Here is an 18,560-nt window from a genome sequence, read left to right on the forward strand (position 1 = left end):
ACCTGCTCCAACATGGACTGACATTCTGGCCTACTTTCAGCCGATGCGACTTGTCTGTCGCTGAACAGTCGCTTTTTATGTATTCAGCACCTATGTATAATGTTGTAAAAATGCTCTAGAAGCTAAAGTCGCAGAAATGTCACACATATTTGGCCTGCAACTTTCTGTGCGACAAATTCAGACAGGAAAAATCAGTATAAATCCTTAGAAAATTATCCCCCAGTGTCTCCATCTGCTGGCGGTATTGAATAAGCATTGCTGCACTGATGGGGTATGCATTAGACGAAAAAAAAGAAGAAAAAGAAGAATAATACGCCCAGAAAAGAGGCGAAAAGGAGAAAAACGTAAAAAAACGTGAAAAAAAAGTAAGAGGAAGAGAAGGGAAAAAAAGGTGGAAATGGGTTTAAAAGTGATTTCGGCGGAGAAATATATATATATATATATATATATATATATATATATATACGCGCACACACACACATATATATAAACGTATTCTCCGTTGAGAGATATTGCAGCCGCTGCTGTGTCCAGGCCCAGGAGCCTTAGCACTGTGCTGTGATGTCACTCAATACCACTGGCATCACTAGGTGTAAACAACATCTCTCCTTTGCTGTGTATGTGACTATGGAGCTGTTTGGTGATGTCGTCTATTATGGCCTTCATAGAAGCAACAGGAGATTGTTGCATCCATCTAGAACCCTCAGAACTACAGTGCTATGATGTCACTCACTTCCACAGGCCTTGCAGAGTGTAAACAACAACAACCCAGCTTTGTCGTGTATGTAACCATAGGGATTGTGATGTCACCTAGAACCTTCACAGCAGCGACAGCTTTATGAGGAGCATCAGCACTGCTCTGCCTGAGCAGAACCATCACCGCCATAGGTTGTCAAATAACCCGGATTTAACCCACACAGGTAAGTCCAATGGGGTGCAGGCATGTCCTCTATGCTTACAGCTTCCCGTGGGTGTTGGTTTGATACCGTTTGGGGACAGCCAAGGAGGCATCTGCAGGCAACAAAGGTAGGTGTGTGCTTGTGTGTGTGTTTCCTATGCAGATCCTAAGCCCAGTGTCACATGCAAGTAGGAGGAGTAAGAAGGGTTCCTGGCAAATCCGGGTTATGGATTGCATTTAAAAAGGCCCCGTGGGAGTGCAATGGGCCCCTGTCTTGCTGCTTAGCAATAATGGTATGGGTTTAGGTTCTGCTGTGTGTACTGGTGGTTGACTGCCCCCCAGCCCAGAGTGTGCATGGAAAATTGTCTGGCAGCCTCCCTGACAGCAAGCAGTGATAGTGCCCATGAAGGGGACCTTGTTGGGCCCGCCCCTTTCACGGTTATCGCTTCTCGGCCTTTTGGCTAAGATCAAGTGTAGTATCTGTTCTTATCAGTTTAATATCTGATACGTCCCCTATCTGGGGACCATATATTAAATGGATTTTTGAGAACGGGGGCCGATTTCGAAGCTTGCTTCCGTCGCCCTATGCATTGACCCGATATGGCAGTATCTTCGGGTACAGTGCACCACCCCCTTACAGGGTTAAAAAGAAAGATTCCTACTTTCATTGCTACCTGCTTGCTGGCTAGCCAGCTAGCCAGCCCTGTGGGCCTTGCTGCTGCTGCTGCTGCTGCTGCAGCCAAAAAACAAAAGGTGGTGCTGCTGCTGCTTCTGCTGCTTCTGCTTGTGTCTGGCCGCTGTTGGAGCGTCCAGGCACAGGACTTCTGCTGCTGCTGACTAAATGGCCTCCTTAATTGGATCATTTGAGTAGCCAGCACACCTGTGCAGGTAGGGCATGACATGATAGGCAGCTGCCTTGATAGCGGGTGGGTGCTGAATGTTCCTAATTGACAAAATAAGATTAATGCTTATGAAGAAATATAAAATCTCATCCCTTCCCCAATATCGCGCCACACCCCTACCCCTTAATTCCCTGGTTGAACTTGATGGACATATGTCTTTTTTCGACCGTACTAACTATGTAACTATGTAACATAACATGGGGGGGTCTCCTGGCTGTTCACACAGGTGTGTCATTGCTGTACATTGACCATGCATTGCTTCTGTGGTATTGCAAAGGCAAAGACAAATGCTTCCAGCCATCCATTGCACTAATGGATTGGTCATCAGCTGGCTGTCTATGTCCCGCATCAATATAGACCAAAGTACAGAGGGTTAGGCTATGCTATAGTGCACCTACCTGATGCATCAGAAGGTGCGAGGCCCTTGCTAAATTCTGTGCACAGACTTTGAGATCTATGCTTTAGACTGTATCTAAACCTGCTCCAACATGGACTGACATTCTGGCCTACTTTCAGCCGATGCGACTTGTCTGTCGCTGAACAGTCGCTTTTTATGTATTCAGCACCTATGTATAATGTTGTAAAAATGCTCTAGAAGCTAAAGTCGCAGAAATGTCACACATATTTGGCCTGCAACTTTCTGTGCGACAAATTCAGACAGGAAAAATCAGTATAAATCCTTAGAAAATTATCCCCCAGTGTCTCCATCTGCTGGCGGTATTGAATAAGCATTGCTGCACTGATGGGGTATGCATTAGACGAAAAAAAAGAAGAAAAAGAAGAATAATACGCCCAGAAAAGAGGCGAAAAGGAGAAAAACGTAAAAAAACGTGAAAAAAAAGTAAGAGGAAGAGAAGGGAAAAAAAGGTGGAAATGGGTTTAAAAGTGATTTCGGCGGAGAAATATATATATATATATATATATATATATATATATATATATATATATACGCGCACACACACACATATATATAAACGTATTCTCCGTTGAGATATTGCAGCCGCTGCTGTGTCCAGGCCCAGGAGCCTTAGCACTGTGCTGTGATGTCACTCAATACCACTGACATCACTAGGTGTAAACAACATCTCTCCTTTGCTGTGTATGTGACTATGGAGCTGTTTGGTGATGTCGTCTATTATGGCCTTCATAGAAGCAACAGGAGATTGTTGCATCCATCTAGAACCCTCAGAACTACAGTGCTATGATGTCACTCACTTCCACAGGCCTTGCAGAGTGTAAACAACAACAACCCAGCTTTGTCGTGTATGTAACCATAGGGATTGTGATGTCACCTAGAACCTTCACAGCAGCGACAGCTTTATGAGGAGCATCAGCACTGCTCTGCCTGAGCAGAACCATCACCGCCATAGGTTGTCAAATAACCCGGATTTAACCCACACAGGTAAGTCCAATGGGGTGCAGGCATGTCCTCTATGCTTACAGCTTCCCGTGGGTGTTGGTTTGATACCGTTTGGGGACAGCCAAGGAGGCATCTGCAGGCAACAAAGGTAGGTGTGTGCTTGTGTGTGTGTTTCCTATGCAGATCCTAAGCCCAGTGTCACATGCAAGTAGGAGGAGTAAGAAGGGTTCCTGGCAAATCCGGGTTATGGATTGCATTTAAAAAGGCCCCGTGGGAGTGCAATGGGCCCCTGTCTTGCTGCTTAGCAATAATGGTATGGGTTTAGGTTCTGCTGTGTGTACTGGTGGTTGACTGCCCCCCAGCCCAGAGTGTGCATGGAAAATTGTCTGGCAGCCTCCCTGACAGCAAGCAGTGATAGTGCCCATGAAGGGGACCTTGTTGGGCCCGCCCCTTTCACGGTTATCGCTTCTCGGCCTTTTGGCTAAGATCAAGTGTAGTATCTGTTCTTATCAGTTTAATATCTGATACGTCCCCTATCTGGGGACCATATATTAAATGGATTTTTGAGAACGGGGGCCGATTTCGAAGCTTGCTTCCGTCGCCCTATGCATTGACCCGATATGGCAGTATCTTCGGGTACAGTGCACCACCCCCTTACAGGGTTAAAAAGAAAGATTCCTACTTTCATTGCTACCTGCTTGCTGGCTAGCCAGCTAGCCAGCCCTGTGGGCCTTGCTGCTGCTGCTGCTGCTGCTGCAGCCAAAAAACAAAAGGTGGTGCTGCTGCTGCTTCTGCTGCTTCTGCTTGTGTCTGGCCGCTGTTGGAGCGTCCAGGCACAGGACTTCTGCTGCTGCTGACTAAATGGCCTCCTTAATTGGATCATTTGAGTAGCCAGCACACCTGTGCAGGTAGGGCATGACATGATAGGCAGCTGCCTTGATAGCGGGTGGGTGCTGAATGTTCCTAATTGACAAAATAAGATTAATGCTTATGAAGAAATATAAAATCTCATCCCTTCCCCAATATCGCGCCACACCCCTACCCCTTAATTCCCTGGTTGAACTTGATGGACATATGTCTTTTTTCGACCGTACTAACTATGTAACTATGTAACATAACATGGGGGGGTCTCCTGGCTGTTCACACAGGTGTGTCATTGCTGTACATTGACCATGCATTGCTTCTGTGGTATTGCAAAGGCAAAGACAAATGCTTCCAGCCATCCATTGCACTAATGGATTGGTCATCAGCTGGCTGTCTATGTCCCGCATCAATATAGACCAAAGTACAGAGGGTTAGGCTATGCTATAGTGCACCTACCTGATGCATCAGAAGGTGCGAGGCCCTTGCTAAATTCTGTGCACAGACTTTGAGATCTATGCTTTAGACTGTATCTAAACCTGCTCCAACATGGACTGACATTCTGGCCTACTTTCAGCCGATGCGACTTGTCTGTCGCTGAACAGTCGCTTTTTATGTATTCAGCACCTATGTATAATGTTGTAAAAATGCTCTAGAAGCTAAAGTCGCAGAAATGTCACACATATTTGGCCTGCAACTTTCTGTGCGACAAATTCAGACAGGAAAAATCAGTATAAATCCTTAGAAAATTATCCCCCAGTGTCTCCATCTGCTGGCGGTATTGAATAAGCATTGCTGCACTGATGGGGTATGCATTAGACGAAAAAAAAGAAGAAAAAGAAGAATAATACGCCCAGAAAAGAGGCGAAAAGGAGAAAAACGTAAAAAAACGTGAAAAAAAAGTAAGAGGAAGAGAAGGGAAAAAAAGGTGGAAATGGGTTTAAAAGTGATTTCGGCGGAGAAATATATATATATATATATATATATATATATATACGCGCACACACACACATATATATAAACGTATTCTCCGTTGAGATATTGCAGCCGCTGCTGTGTCCAGGCCCAGGAGCCTTAGCACTGTGCTGTGATGTCACTCAATACCACTGGCATCACTAGGTGTAAACAACATCTCTCCTTTGCTGTGTATGTGACTATGGAGCTGTTTGGTGATGTCGTCTATTATGGCCTTCATAGAAGCAACAGGAGATTGTTGCATCCATCTAGAACCCTCAGAACTACAGTGCTATGATGTCACTCACTTCCACAGGCCTTGCAGAGTGTAAACAACAACAACCCAGCTTTGTCGTGTATGTAACCATAGGGATTGTGATGTCACCTAGAACCTTCACAGCAGCGACAGCTTTATGAGGAGCATCAGCACTGCTCTGCCTGAGCAGAACCATCACCGCCATAGGTTGTCAAATAACCCGGATTTAACCCACACAGGTAAGTCCAATGGGGTGCAGGCATGTCCTCTATGCTTACAGCTTCCCGTGGGTGTTGGTTTGATACCGTTTGGGGACAGCCAAGGAGGCATCTGCAGGCAACAAAGGTAGGTGTGTGCTTGTGTGTGTGTTTCCTATGCAGATCCTAAGCCCAGTGTCACATGCAAGTAGGAGGAGTAAGAAGGGTTCCTGGCAAATCCGGGTTATGGATTGCATTTAAAAAGGCCCCGTGGGAGTGCAATGGGCCCCTGTCTTGCTGCTTAGCAATAATGGTATGGGTTTAGGTTCTGCTGTGTGTACTGGTGGTTGACTGCCCCCCAGCCCAGAGTGTGCATGGAAAATTGTCTGGCAGCCTCCCTGACAGCAAGCAGTGATAGTGCCCATGAAGGGGACCTTGTTGGGCCCGCCCCTTTCACGGTTATCGCTTCTCGGCCTTTTGGCTAAGATCAAGTGTAGTATCTGTTCTTATCAGTTTAATATCTGATACGTCCCCTATCTGGGGACCATATATTAAATGGATTTTTGAGAACGGGGGCCGATTTCGAAGCTTGCTTCCGTCGCCCTATGCATTGACCCGATATGGCAGTATCTTCGGGTACAGTGCACCACCCCCTTACAGGGTTAAAAAGAAAGATTCCTACTTTCATTGCTACCTGCTTGCTGGCTAGCCAGCTAGCCAGCCCTGTGGGCCTTGCTGCTGCTGCTGCTGCTGCTGCAGCCAAAAAACAAAAGGTGGTGCTGCTGCTGCTTCTGCTGCTTCTGCTTGTGTCTGGCCGCTGTTGGAGCGTCCAGGCACAGGACTTCTGCTGCTGCTGACTAAATGGCCTCCTTAATTGGATCATTTGAGTAGCCAGCACACCTGTGCAGGTAGGGCATGACATGATAGGCAGCTGCCTTGATAGCGGGTGGGTGCTGAATGTTCCTAATTGACAAAATAAGATTAATGCTTATGAAGAAATATAAAATCTCATCCCTTCCCCAATATCGCGCCACACCCCTACCCCTTAATTCCCTGGTTGAACTTGATGGACATATGTCTTTTTTCGACCGTACTAACTATGTAACTATGTAACATAACATGGGGGGGTCTCCTGGCTGTTCACACAGGTGTGTCATTGCTGTACATTGACCATGCATTGCTTCTGTGGTATTGCAAAGGCAAAGACAAATGCTTCCAGCCATCCATTGCACTAATGGATTGGTCATCAGCTGGCTGTCTATGTCCCGCATCAATATAGACCAAAGTACAGAGGGTTAGGCTATGCTATAGTGCACCTACCTGATGCATCAGAAGGTGCGAGGCCCTTGCTAAATTCTGTGCACAGACTTTGAGATCTATGCTTTAGACTGTATCTAAACCTGCTCCAACATGGACTGACATTCTGGCCTACTTTCAGCCGATGCGACTTGTCTGTCGCTGAACAGTCGCTTTTTATGTATTCAGCACCTATGTATAATGTTGTAAAAATGCTCTAGAAGCTAAAGTCGCAGAAATGTCACACATATTTGGCCTGCAACTTTCTGTGCGACAAATTCAGACAGGAAAAATCAGTATAAATCCTTAGAAAATTATCCCCCAGTGTCTCCATCTGCTGGCGGTATTGAATAAGCATTGCTGCACTGATGGGGTATGCATTAGACGAAAAAAAAGAAGAAAAAGAAGAATAATACGCCCAGAAAAGAGGCGAAAAGGAGAAAAACGTAAAAAAACGTGAAAAAAAAGTAAGAGGAAGAGAAGGGAAAAAAAGGTGGAAATGGGTTTAAAAGTGATTTCGGCGGAGAATATATATATATATATATATATATATATATATATATATATATATACGCGCACACACACACATATATATAAACGTATTCTCCGTTGAGATATTGCAGCCGCTGCTGTGTCCAGGCCCAGGAGCCTTAGCACTGTGCTGTGATGTCACTCAATACCACGGCATCACTAGGTGTAAACAACATCTCTCCTTTGCTGTGTATGTGACTATGGAGCTGTTTGGTGATGTCGTCTATTATGGCCTTCATAGAAGCAACAGGAGATTGTTGCATCCATCTAGAACCCTCAGAACTACAGTGCTATGATGTCACTCACTTCCACAGGCCTTGCAGAGTGTAAACAACAACAACCCAGCTTTGTCGTGTATGTAACCATAGGGATTGTGATGTCACCTAGAACCTTCACAGCAGCGACAGCTTTATGAGGAGCATCAGCACTGCTCTGCCTGAGCAGAACCATCACCGCCATAGGTTGTCAAATAACCCGGATTTAACCCACACAGGTAAGTCCAATGGGGTGCAGGCATGTCCTCTATGCTTACAGCTTCCCGTGGGTGTTGGTTTGATACCGTTTGGGGACAGCCAAGGAGGCATCTGCAGGCAACAAAGGTAGGTGTGTGCTTGTGTGTGTGTTTCCTATGCAGATCCTAAGCCCAGTGTCACATGCAAGTAGGAGGAGTAAGAAGGGTTCCTGGCAAATCCGGGTTATGGATTGCATTTAAAAAGGCCCCGTGGGAGTGCAATGGGCCCCTGTCTTGCTGCTTAGCAATAATGGTATGGGTTTAGGTTCTGCTGTGTGTACTGGTGGTTGACTGCCCCCCAGCCCAGAGTGTGCATGGAAAATTGTCTGGCAGCCTCCCTGACAGCAAGCAGTGATAGTGCCCATGAAGGGGACCTTGTTGGGCCCGCCCCTTTCACGGTTATCGCTTCTCGGCCTTTTGGCTAAGATCAAGTGTAGTATCTGTTCTTATCAGTTTAATATCTGATACGTCCCCTATCTGGGGACCATATATTAAATGGATTTTTGAGAACGGGGGCCGATTTCGAAGCTTGCTTCCGTCGCCCTATGCATTGACCCGATATGGCAGTATCTTCGGGTACAGTGCACCACCCCCTTACAGGGTTAAAAAGAAAGATTCCTACTTTCATTGCTACCTGCTTGCTGGCTAGCCAGCTAGCCAGCCCTGTGGGCCTTGCTGCTGCTGCTGCTGCTGCTGCAGCCAAAAAACAAAAGGTGGTGCTGCTGCTGCTTCTGCTGCTTCTGCTTGTGTCTGGCCGCTGTTGGAGCGTCCAGGCACAGGACTTCTGCTGCTGCTGACTAAATGGCCTCCTTAATTGGATCATTTGAGTAGCCAGCACACCTGTGCAGGTAGGGCATGACATGATAGGCAGCTGCCTTGATAGCGGGTGGGTGCTGAATGTTCCTAATTGACAAAATAAGATTAATGCTTATGAAGAAATATAAAATCTCATCCCTTCCCCAATATCGCGCCACACCCCTACCCCTTAATTCCCTGGTTGAACTTGATGGACATATGTCTTTTTTCGACCGTACTAACTATGTAACTATGTAACATAACATGGGGGGGTCTCCTGGCTGTTCACACAGGTGTGTCATTGCTGTACATTGACCATGCATTGCTTCTGTGGTATTGCAAAGGCAAAGACAAATGCTTCCAGCCATCCATTGCACTAATGGATTGGTCATCAGCTGGCTGTCTATGTCCCGCATCAATATAGACCAAAGTACAGAGGGTTAGGCTATGCTATAGTGCACCTACCTGATGCATCAGAAGGTGCGAGGCCCTTGCTAAATTCTGTGCACAGACTTTGAGATCTATGCTTTAGACTGTATCTAAACCTGCTCCAACATGGACTGACATTCTGGCCTACTTTCAGCCGATGCGACTTGTCTGTCGCTGAACAGTCGCTTTTTATGTATTCAGCACCTATGTATAATGTTGTAAAAATGCTCTAGAAGCTAAAGTCGCAGAAATGTCACACATATTTGGCCTGCAACTTTCTGTGCGACAAATTCAGACAGGAAAAATCAGTATAAATCCTTAGAAAATTATCCCCCAGTGTCTCCATCTGCTGGCGGTATTGAATAAGCATTGCTGCACTGATGGGGTATGCATTAGACGAAAAAAAAGAAGAAAAAGAAGAATAATACGCCCAGAAAAGAGGCGAAAAGGAGAAAAACGTAAAAAAACGTGAAAAAAAAGTAAGAGGAAGAGAAGGGAAAAAAAGGTGGAAATGGGTTTAAAAGTGATTTCGGCGGAGAAATATATATATATATATATATATATATATATATATATATACGCGCACACACACACATATATATAAACGTATTCTCCGTTGAGATATTGCAGCCGCTGCTGTGTCCAGGCCCAGGAGCCTTAGCACTGTGCTGTGATGTCACTCAATACCACTGACATCACTAGGTGTAAACAACATCTCTCCTTTGCTGTGTATGTGACTATGGAGCTGTTTGGTGATGTCGTCTATTATGGCCTTCATAGAAGCAACAGGAGATTGTTGCATCCATCTAGAACCCTCAGAACTACAGTGCTATGATGTCACTCACTTCCACAGGCCTTGCAGAGTGTAAACAACAACAACCCAGCTTTGTCGTGTATGTAACCATAGGGATTGTGATGTCACCTAGAACCTTCACAGCAGCGACAGCTTTATGAGGAGCATCAGCACTGCTCTGCCTGAGCAGAACCATCACCGCCATAGGTTGTCAAATAACCCGGATTTAACCCACACAGGTAAGTCCAATGGGGTGCAGGCATGTCCTCTATGCTTACAGCTTCCCGTGGGTGTTGGTTTGATACCGTTTGGGGACAGCCAAGGAGGCATCTGCAGGCAACAAAGGTAGGTGTGTGCTTGTGTGTGTGTTTCCTATGCAGATCCTAAGCCCAGTGTCACATGCAAGTAGGAGGAGTAAGAAGGGTTCCTGGCAAATCCGGGTTATGGATTGCATTTAAAAAGGCCCCGTGGGAGTGCAATGGGCCCCTGTCTTGCTGCTTAGCAATAATGGTATGGGTTTAGGTTCTGCTGTGTGTACTGGTGGTTGACTGCCCCCCAGCCCAGAGTGTGCATGGAAAATTGTCTGGCAGCCTCCCTGACAGCAAGCAGTGATAGTGCCCATGAAGGGGACCTTGTTGGGCCCGCCCCTTTCACGGTTATCGCTTCTCGGCCTTTTGGCTAAGATCAAGTGTAGTATCTGTTCTTATCAGTTTAATATCTGATACGTCCCCTATCTGGGGACCATATATTAAATGGATTTTTGAGAACGGGGGCCGATTTCGAAGCTTGCTTCCGTCGCCCTATGCATTGACCCGATATGGCAGTATCTTCGGGTACAGTGCACCACCCCCTTACAGGGTTAAAAAGAAAGATTCCTACTTTCATTGCTACCTGCTTGCTGGCTAGCCAGCTAGCCAGCCCTGTGGGCCTTGCTGCTGCTGCTGCTGCTGCTGCAGCCAAAAAACAAAAGGTGGTGCTTCTGCTGCTTCTGCTTGTGTCTGGCCGCTGTTGGAGCGTCCAGGCACAGGACTTCTGCTGCTGCTGACTAAATGGCCTCCTTAATTGGATCATTTGAGTAGCCAGCACACCTGTGCAGGTAGGGCATGACATGATAGGCAGCTGCCTTGATAGCGGGTGGGTGCTGAATGTTCCTAATTGACAAAATAAGATTAATGCTTATGAAGAAATATAAAATCTCATCCCTTCCCCAATATCGCGCCACACCCCTACCCCTTAATTCCCTGGTTGAACTTGATGGACATATGTCTTTTTTCGACCGTACTAACTATGTAACTATGTAACATAACATGGGGGGGTCTCCTGGCTGTTCACACAGGTGTGTCATTGCTGTACATTGACCATGCATTGCTTCTGTGGTATTGCAAAGGCAAAGACAAATGCTTCCAGCCATCCATTGCACTAATGGATTGGTCATCAGCTGGCTGTCTATGTCCCGCATCAATATAGACCAAAGTACAGAGGGTTAGGCTATGCTATAGTGCACCTACCTGATGCATCAGAAGGTGCGAGGCCCTTGCTAAATTCTGTGCACAGACTTTGAGATCTATGCTTTAGACTGTATCTAAACCTGCTCCAACATGGACTGACATTCTGGCCTACTTTCAGCCGATGCGACTTGTCTGTCGCTGAACAGTCGCTTTTTATGTATTCAGCACCTATGTATAATGTTGTAAAAATGCTCTAGAAGCTAAAGTCGCAGAAATGTCACACATATTTGGCCTGCAACTTTCTGTGCGACAAATTCAGACAGGAAAAATCAGTATAAATCCTTAGAAAATTATCCCCCAGTGTCTCCATCTGCTGGCGGTATTGAATAAGCATTGCTGCACTGATGGGGTATGCATTAGACGAAAAAAAAGAAGAAAAAGAAGAATAATACGCCCAGAAAAGAGGCGAAAAGGAGAAAAACGTAAAAAAACGTGAAAAAAAAGTAAGAGGAAGAGAAGGGAAAAAAAGGTGGAAATGGGTTTAAAAGTGATTTCGGCGGAGAAATATATATATATATATATATATATATATATATATATATATATATACGCGCACACACACACATATATATAAACGTATTCTCCGTTGAGATATTGCAGCCGCTGCTGTGTCCAGGCCCAGGAGCCTTAGCACTGTGCTGTGATGTCACTCAATACCACTGACATCACTAGGTGTAAACAACATCTCTCCTTTGCTGTGTATGTGACTATGGAGCTGTTTGGTGATGTCGTCTATTATGGCCTTCATAGAAGCAACAGGAGATTGTTGCATCCATCTAGAACCCTCAGAACTACAGTGCTATGATGTCACTCACTTCCACAGGCCTTGCAGAGTGTAAACAACAACAACCCAGCTTTGTCGTGTATGTAACCATAGGGATTGTGATGTCACCTAGAACCTTCACAGCAGCGACAGCTTTATGAGGAGCATCAGCACTGCTCTGCCTGAGCAGAACCATCACCGCCATAGGTTGTCAAATAACCCGGATTTAACCCACACAGGTAAGTCCAATGGGGTGCAGGCATGTCCTCTATGCTTACAGCTTCCCGTGGGTGTTGGTTTGATACCGTTTGGGGACAGCCAAGGAGGCATCTGCAGGCAACAAAGGTAGGTGTGTGCTTGTGTGTGTGTTTCCTATGCAGATCCTAAGCCCAGTGTCACATGCAAGTAGGAGGAGTAAGAAGGGTTCCTGGCAAATCCGGGTTATGGATTGCATTTAAAAAGGCCCCGTGGGAGTGCAATGGGCCCCTGTCTTGCTGCTTAGCAATAATGGTATGGGTTTAGGTTCTGCTGTGTGTACTGGTGGTTGACTGCCCCCCAGCCCAGAGTGTGCATGGAAAATTGTCTGGCAGCCTCCCTGACAGCAAGCAGTGATAGTGCCCATGAAGGGGACCTTGTTGGGCCCGCCCCTTTCACGGTTATCGCTTCTCGGCCTTTTGGCTAAGATCAAGTGTAGTATCTGTTCTTATCAGTTTAATATCTGATACGTCCCCTATCTGGGGACCATATATTAAATGGATTTTTGAGAACGGGGGCCGATTTCGAAGCTTGCTTCCGTCGCCCTATGCATTGACCCGATATGGCAGTATCTTCGGGTACAGTGCACCACCCCCTTACAGGGTTAAAAAGAAAGATTCCTACTTTCATTGCTACCTGCTTGCTGGCTAGCCAGCTAGCCAGCCCTGTGGGCCTTGCTGCTGCTGCTGCTGCTGCTGCAGCCAAAAAACAAAAGGTGGTGCTGCTGCTGCTTCTGCTGCTTCTGCTTGTGTCTGGCCGCTGTTGGAGCGTCCAGGCACAGGACTTCTGCTGCTGCTGACTAAATGGCCTCCTTAATTGGATCATTTGAGTAGCCAGCACACCTGTGCAGGTAGGGCATGACATGATAGGCAGCTGCCTTGATAGCGGGTGGGTGCTGAATGTTCCTAATTGACAAAATAAGATTAATGCTTATGAAGAAATATAAAATCTCATCCCTTCCCCAATATCGCGCCACACCCCTACCCCTTAATTCCCTGGTTGAACTTGATGGACATATGTCTTTTTTCGACCGTACTAACTATGTAACTATGTAACATAACATGGGGGGGTCTCCTGGCTGTTCACACAGGTGTGTCATTGCTGTACATTGACCATGCATTGCTTCTGTGGTATTGCAAAGGCAAAGACAAATGCTTCCAGCCATCCATTGCACTAATGGATTGGTCATCAGCTGGCTGTCTATGTCCCGCATCAATATAGACCAAAGTACAGAGGGTTAGGCTATGCTATAGTGCACCTACCTGATGCATCAGAAGGTGCGAGGCCCTTGCTAAATTCTGTGCACAGACTTTGAGATCTATGCTTTAGACTGTATCTAAACCTGCTCCAACATGGACTGACATTCTGGCCTACTTTCAGCCGATGCGACTTGTCTGTCGCTGAACAGTCGCTTTTTATGTATTCAGCACCTATGTATAATGTTGTAAAAATGCTCTAGAAGCTAAAGTCGCAGAAATGTCACACATATTTGGCCTGCAACTTTCTGTGCGACAAATTCAGACAGGAAAAATCAGTATAAATCCTTAGAAAATTATCCCCCAGTGTCTCCATCTGCTGGCGGTATTGAATAAGCATTGCTGCACTGATGGGGTATGCATTAGACGAAAAAAAAGAAGAAAAAGAAGAATAATACGCCCAGAAAAGAGGCGAAAAGGAGAAAAACGTAAAAAAACGTGAAAAAAAAGTAAGAGGAAGAGAAGGGAAAAAAAGGTGGAAATGGGTTTAAAAGTGATTTCGGCGGAGAATATATATATATATATATATATATATATATATATATATATATATACGCGCACACACACACATATATATAAACGTATTCTCCGTTGAGATATTGCAGCCGCTGCTGTGTCCAGGCCCAGGAGCCTTAGCACTGTGCTGTGATGTCACTCAATACCACTGACATCACTAGGTGTAAACAACATCTCTCCTTTGCTGTGTATGTGACTATGGAGCTGTTTGGTGATGTCGTCTATTATGGCCTTCATAGAAGCAACAGGAGATTGTTGCATCCATCTAGAACCCTCAGAACTACAGTGCTATGATGTCACTCACTTCCACAGGCCTTGCAGAGTGTAAACAACAACAACCCAGCTTTGTCGTGTATGTAACCATAGGGATTGTGATGTCACCTAGAACCTTCACAGCAGCGACAGCTTTATGAGGAGCATCAGCACTGCTCTGCCTGAGCAGAACCATCACCGCCATAGGTTGTCAAATAACCCGGATTTAACCCACACAGGTAAGTCCAATGGGGTGCAGGCATGTCCTCTATGCTTACAGCTTCCCGTGGGTGTTGGTTTGATACCGTTTGGGGACAGCCAAGGAGGCATCTGCAGGCAACAAAGGTAGGTGTGTGCTTGTGTGTGTGTTTCCTATGCAGATCCTAAGCCCAGTGTCACATGCAAGTAGGAGGAGTAAGAAGGGTTCCTGGCAAATCCGGGTTATGGATTGCATTTAAAAAGGCCCCGTGGGAGTGCAATGGGCCCCTGTCTTGCTGCTTAGCAATAATGGTATGGGTTTAGGTTCTGCTGTGTGTACTGGTGGTTGACTGCCCCCCAGCCCAGAGTGTGCATGGAAAATTGTCTGGCAGCCTCCCTGACAGCAAGCAGTGATAGTGCCCATGAAGGGGACCTTGTTGGGCCCGCCCCTTTCACGGTTATCGCTTCTCGGCCTTTTGGCTAAGATCAAGTGTAGTATCTGTTCTTATCAGTTTAATATCTGATACGTCCCCTATCTGGGGACCATATATTAAATGGATTTTTGAGAACGGGGGCCGATTTCGAAGCTTGCTTCCGTCGCCCTATGCATTGACCCGATATGGCAGTATCTTCGGGTACAGTGCACCACCCCCTTACAGGGTTAAAAAGAAAGATTCCTACTTTCATTGCTACCTGCTTGCTGGCTAGCCAGCTAGCCAGCCCTGTGGGCCTTGCTGCTGCTGCTGCTGCTGCTGCAGCCAAAAAACAAAAGGTGGTGCTGCTGCTGCTTCTGCTGCTTCTGCTTGTGTCTGGCCGCTGTTGGAGCGTCCAGGCACAGGACTTCTGCTGCTGCTGACTAAATGGCCTCCTTAATTGGATCATTTGAGTAGCCAGCACACCTGTGCAGGTAGGGCATGACATGATAGGCAGCTGCCTTGATAGCGGGTGGGTGCTGAATGTTCCTAATTGACAAAATAAGATTAATGCTTATGAAGAAATATAAAATCTCATCCCTTCCCCAATATCGCGCCACACCCCTACCCCTTAATTCCCTGGTTGAACTTGATGGACATATGTCTTTTTTCGACCGTACTAACTATGTAACTATGTAACATAACATGGGGGGGTCTCCTGGCTGTTCACACAGGTGTGTCATTGCTGTACATTGACCATGCATTGCTTCTGTGGTATTGCAAAGGCAAAGACAAATGCTTCCAGCCATCCATTGCACTAATGGATTGGTCATCAGCTGGCTGTCTATGTCCCGCATCAATATAGACCAAAGTACAGAGGGTTAGGCTATGCTATAGTGCACCTACCTGATGCATCAGAAGGTGCGAGGCCCTTGCTAAATTCTGTGCACAGACTTTGAGATCTATGCTTTAGACTGTATCTAAACCTGCTCCAACATGGACTGACATTCTGGCCTACTTTCAGCCGATGCGACTTGTCTGTCGCTGAACAGTCGCTTTTTATGTATTCAGCACCTATGTATAATGTTGTAAAAATGCTCTAGAAGCTAAAGTCGCAGAAATGTCACACATATTTGGCCTGCAACTTTCTGTGCGACAAATTCAGACAGGAAAAATCAGTATAAATCCTTAGAAAATTATCCCCCAGTGTCTCCATCTGCTGGCGGTATTGAATAAGCATTGCTGCACTGATGGGGTATGCATTAGACGAAAAAAAAGAAGAAAAAGAAGAATAATACGCCCAGAAAAGAGGCGAAAAGGAGAAAAACGTAAAAAAACGTGAAAAAAAAGTAAGAGGAAGAGAAGGGAAAAAAAGGTGGAAATGGGTTTAAAAGTGATTTCGGCGGAGAAATATATATATATATATATATATATATATATATATATATATATACGCGCACACACACACATATATATAAACGTATTCTCCGTTGAGATATTGCAGCCGCTGCTGTGTCCAGGCCCAGGAGCCTTAGCACTGTGCTGTGATGTCACTCAATACCACTGACATCACTAGGTGTAAACAACATCTCTCCTTTGCTGTGTATGTGACTATGGAGCTGTTTGGTGATGTCGTCTATTATGGCCTTCATAGAAGCAACAGGAGATTGTTGCATCCATCTAGAACCCTCAGAACTACAGTGCTATGATGTCACTCACTTCCACAGGCCTTGCAGAGTGTAAACAACAACAACCCAGCTTTGTCGTGTATGTAACCATAGGGATTGTGATGTCACCTAGAACCTTCACAGCAGCGACAGCTTTATGAGGAGCATCAGCACTGCTCTGCCTGAGCAGAACCATCACCGCCATAGGTTGTCAAATAACCCGGATTTAACCCACACAGGTAAGTCCAATGGGGTGCAGGCATGTCCTCTATGCTTACAGCTTCCCGTGGGTGTTGGTTTGATACCGTTTGGGGACAGCCAAGGAGGCATCTGCAGGCAACAAAGGTAGGTGTGTGCTTGTGTGTGTGTTTCCTATGCAGATCCTAAGCCCAGTGTCACATGCAAGTAGGAGGAGTAAGAAGGGTTCCTGGCAAATCCGGGTTATGGATTGCATTTAAAAAGGCCCCGTGGGAGTGCAATGGGCCCCTGTCTTGCTGCTTAGCAATAATGGTATGGGTTTAGGTTCTGCTGTGTGTACTGGTGGTTGACTGCCCCCCAGCCCAGAGTGTGCATGGAAAATTGTCTGGCAGCCTCCCTGACAGCAAGCAGTGATAGTGCCCATGAAGGGGACCTTGTTGGGCCCGCCCCTTTCACGGTTATCGCTTCTCGGCCTTTTGGCTAAGATCAAGTGTAGTATCTGTTCTTATCAGTTTAATATCTGATACGTCCCCTATCTGGGGACCATATATTAAATGGATTTTTGAGAACGGGGGCCGATTTCGAAGCTTGCTTCCGTCGCCCTATGCATTGACCCGATATGGCAGTATCTTCGGGTACAGTGCACCACCCCCTTACAGGGTTAAAAAGAAAGATTCCTACTTTCATTGCTACCTGCTTGCTGGCTAGCCAGCTAGCCAGCCCTGTGGGCCTTGCTGCTGCTGCTGCTGCTGCTGCAGCCAAAAAACAAAAGGTGGTGCTGCTGCTGCTTCTGCTGCTTCTGCTTGTGTCTGGCCGCTGTTGGAGCGTCCAGGCACAGGACTTCTGCTGCTGCTGACTAAATGGCCTCCTTAATTGGATCATTTGAGTAGCCAGCACACCTGTGCAGGTAGGGCATGACATGATAGGCAGCTGCCTTGATAGCGGGTGGGTGCTGAATGTTCCTAATTGACAAAATAAGATTAATGCTTATGAAGAAATATAAAATCTCATCCCTTCCCCAATATCGCGCCACACCCCTACCCCTTAATTCCCTGGTTGAACTTGATGGACATATGTCTTTTTTCGACCGTACTAACTATGTAACTATGTAACATAACATGGGGGGGTCTCCTGGCTGTTCACACAGGTGTGTCATTGCTGTACATTGACCATGCATTGCTTCTGTGGTATTGCAAAGGCAAAGACAAATGCTTCCAGCCATCCATTGCACTAATGGATTGGTCATCAGCTGGCTGTCTATGTCCCGCATCAATATAGACCAAAGTACAGAGGGTTAGGCTATGCTATAGTGCACCTACCTGATGCATCAGAAGGTGCGAGGCCCTTGCTAAATTCTGTGCACAGACTTTGAGATCTATGCTTTAGACTGTATCTAAACCTGCTCCAACATGGACTGACATTCTGGCCTACTTTCAGCCGATGCGACTTGTCTGTCGCTGAACAGTCGCTTTTTATGTATTCAGCACCTATGTATAATGTTGTAAAAATGCTCTAGAAGCTAAAGTCGCAGAAATGTCACACATATTTGGCCTGCAACTTTCTGTGCGACAAATTCAGACAGGAAAAATCAGTATAAATCCTTAGAAAATTATCCCCCAGTGTCTCCATCTGCTGGCGGTATTGAATAAGCATTGCTGCACTGATGGGGTATGCATTAGACGAAAAAAAAGAAGAAAAAGAAGAATAATACGCCCAGAAAAGAGGCGAAAAGGAGAAAAACGTAAAAAAAC

The 18,560-nt window shown here is 46.0% G+C and overlaps 8 non-coding genes across 8 annotated transcripts; all 8 read left to right on the top strand.

Annotated features, from left to right (window-relative positions):
* The first annotated feature begins 1,339 nt into the window (after positions 1 to 1,339).
* LOC130316853 (U2 spliceosomal RNA) lies at positions 1,340 to 1,530 on the top strand. Its single transcript, XR_008864064.1, has one exon. It is a non-coding gene; the product is annotated as a U2 spliceosomal RNA (small nuclear RNA).
* Positions 1,531 to 3,621: 2,091 nt separating this feature from the next.
* Positions 3,622 to 3,812, top strand: LOC130316854 (U2 spliceosomal RNA). Its single transcript, XR_008864065.1, has one exon. It is a non-coding gene; the product is annotated as a U2 spliceosomal RNA (small nuclear RNA).
* A 2,077-nt stretch (positions 3,813 to 5,889) lies between these two features.
* Positions 5,890 to 6,080, top strand: LOC130316855 (U2 spliceosomal RNA). Its single transcript, XR_008864066.1, has one exon. It is a non-coding gene; the product is annotated as a U2 spliceosomal RNA (small nuclear RNA).
* A 2,087-nt stretch (positions 6,081 to 8,167) lies between these two features.
* LOC130316857 (U2 spliceosomal RNA) lies at positions 8,168 to 8,358 on the top strand. Its single transcript, XR_008864067.1, has one exon. It is a non-coding gene; the product is annotated as a U2 spliceosomal RNA (small nuclear RNA).
* A 2,083-nt stretch (positions 8,359 to 10,441) lies between these two features.
* LOC130316858 (U2 spliceosomal RNA) lies at positions 10,442 to 10,632 on the top strand. Its single transcript, XR_008864068.1, has one exon. It is a non-coding gene; the product is annotated as a U2 spliceosomal RNA (small nuclear RNA).
* Positions 10,633 to 12,712: 2,080 nt separating this feature from the next.
* On the top strand, positions 12,713 to 12,903 carry LOC130316860 (U2 spliceosomal RNA). Its single transcript, XR_008864070.1, has one exon. It is a non-coding gene; the product is annotated as a U2 spliceosomal RNA (small nuclear RNA).
* Positions 12,904 to 14,991: 2,088 nt separating this feature from the next.
* LOC130316861 (U2 spliceosomal RNA) lies at positions 14,992 to 15,182 on the top strand. Its single transcript, XR_008864071.1, has one exon. It is a non-coding gene; the product is annotated as a U2 spliceosomal RNA (small nuclear RNA).
* A 2,087-nt stretch (positions 15,183 to 17,269) lies between these two features.
* On the top strand, positions 17,270 to 17,460 carry LOC130316862 (U2 spliceosomal RNA). The gene has a single exon (XR_008864072.1). It is a non-coding gene; the product is annotated as a U2 spliceosomal RNA (small nuclear RNA).
* The last annotated feature ends 1,100 nt before the right edge of the window (positions 17,461 to 18,560 follow it).

The sequence above is a fragment of the Hyla sarda genome, unplaced genomic scaffold (genome assembly GCF_029499605.1).
Source record: "Hyla sarda isolate aHylSar1 unplaced genomic scaffold, aHylSar1.hap1 scaffold_197, whole genome shotgun sequence".
Taxonomy (NCBI): Eukaryota; Metazoa; Chordata; class Amphibia; order Anura; family Hylidae; genus Hyla; species Hyla sarda.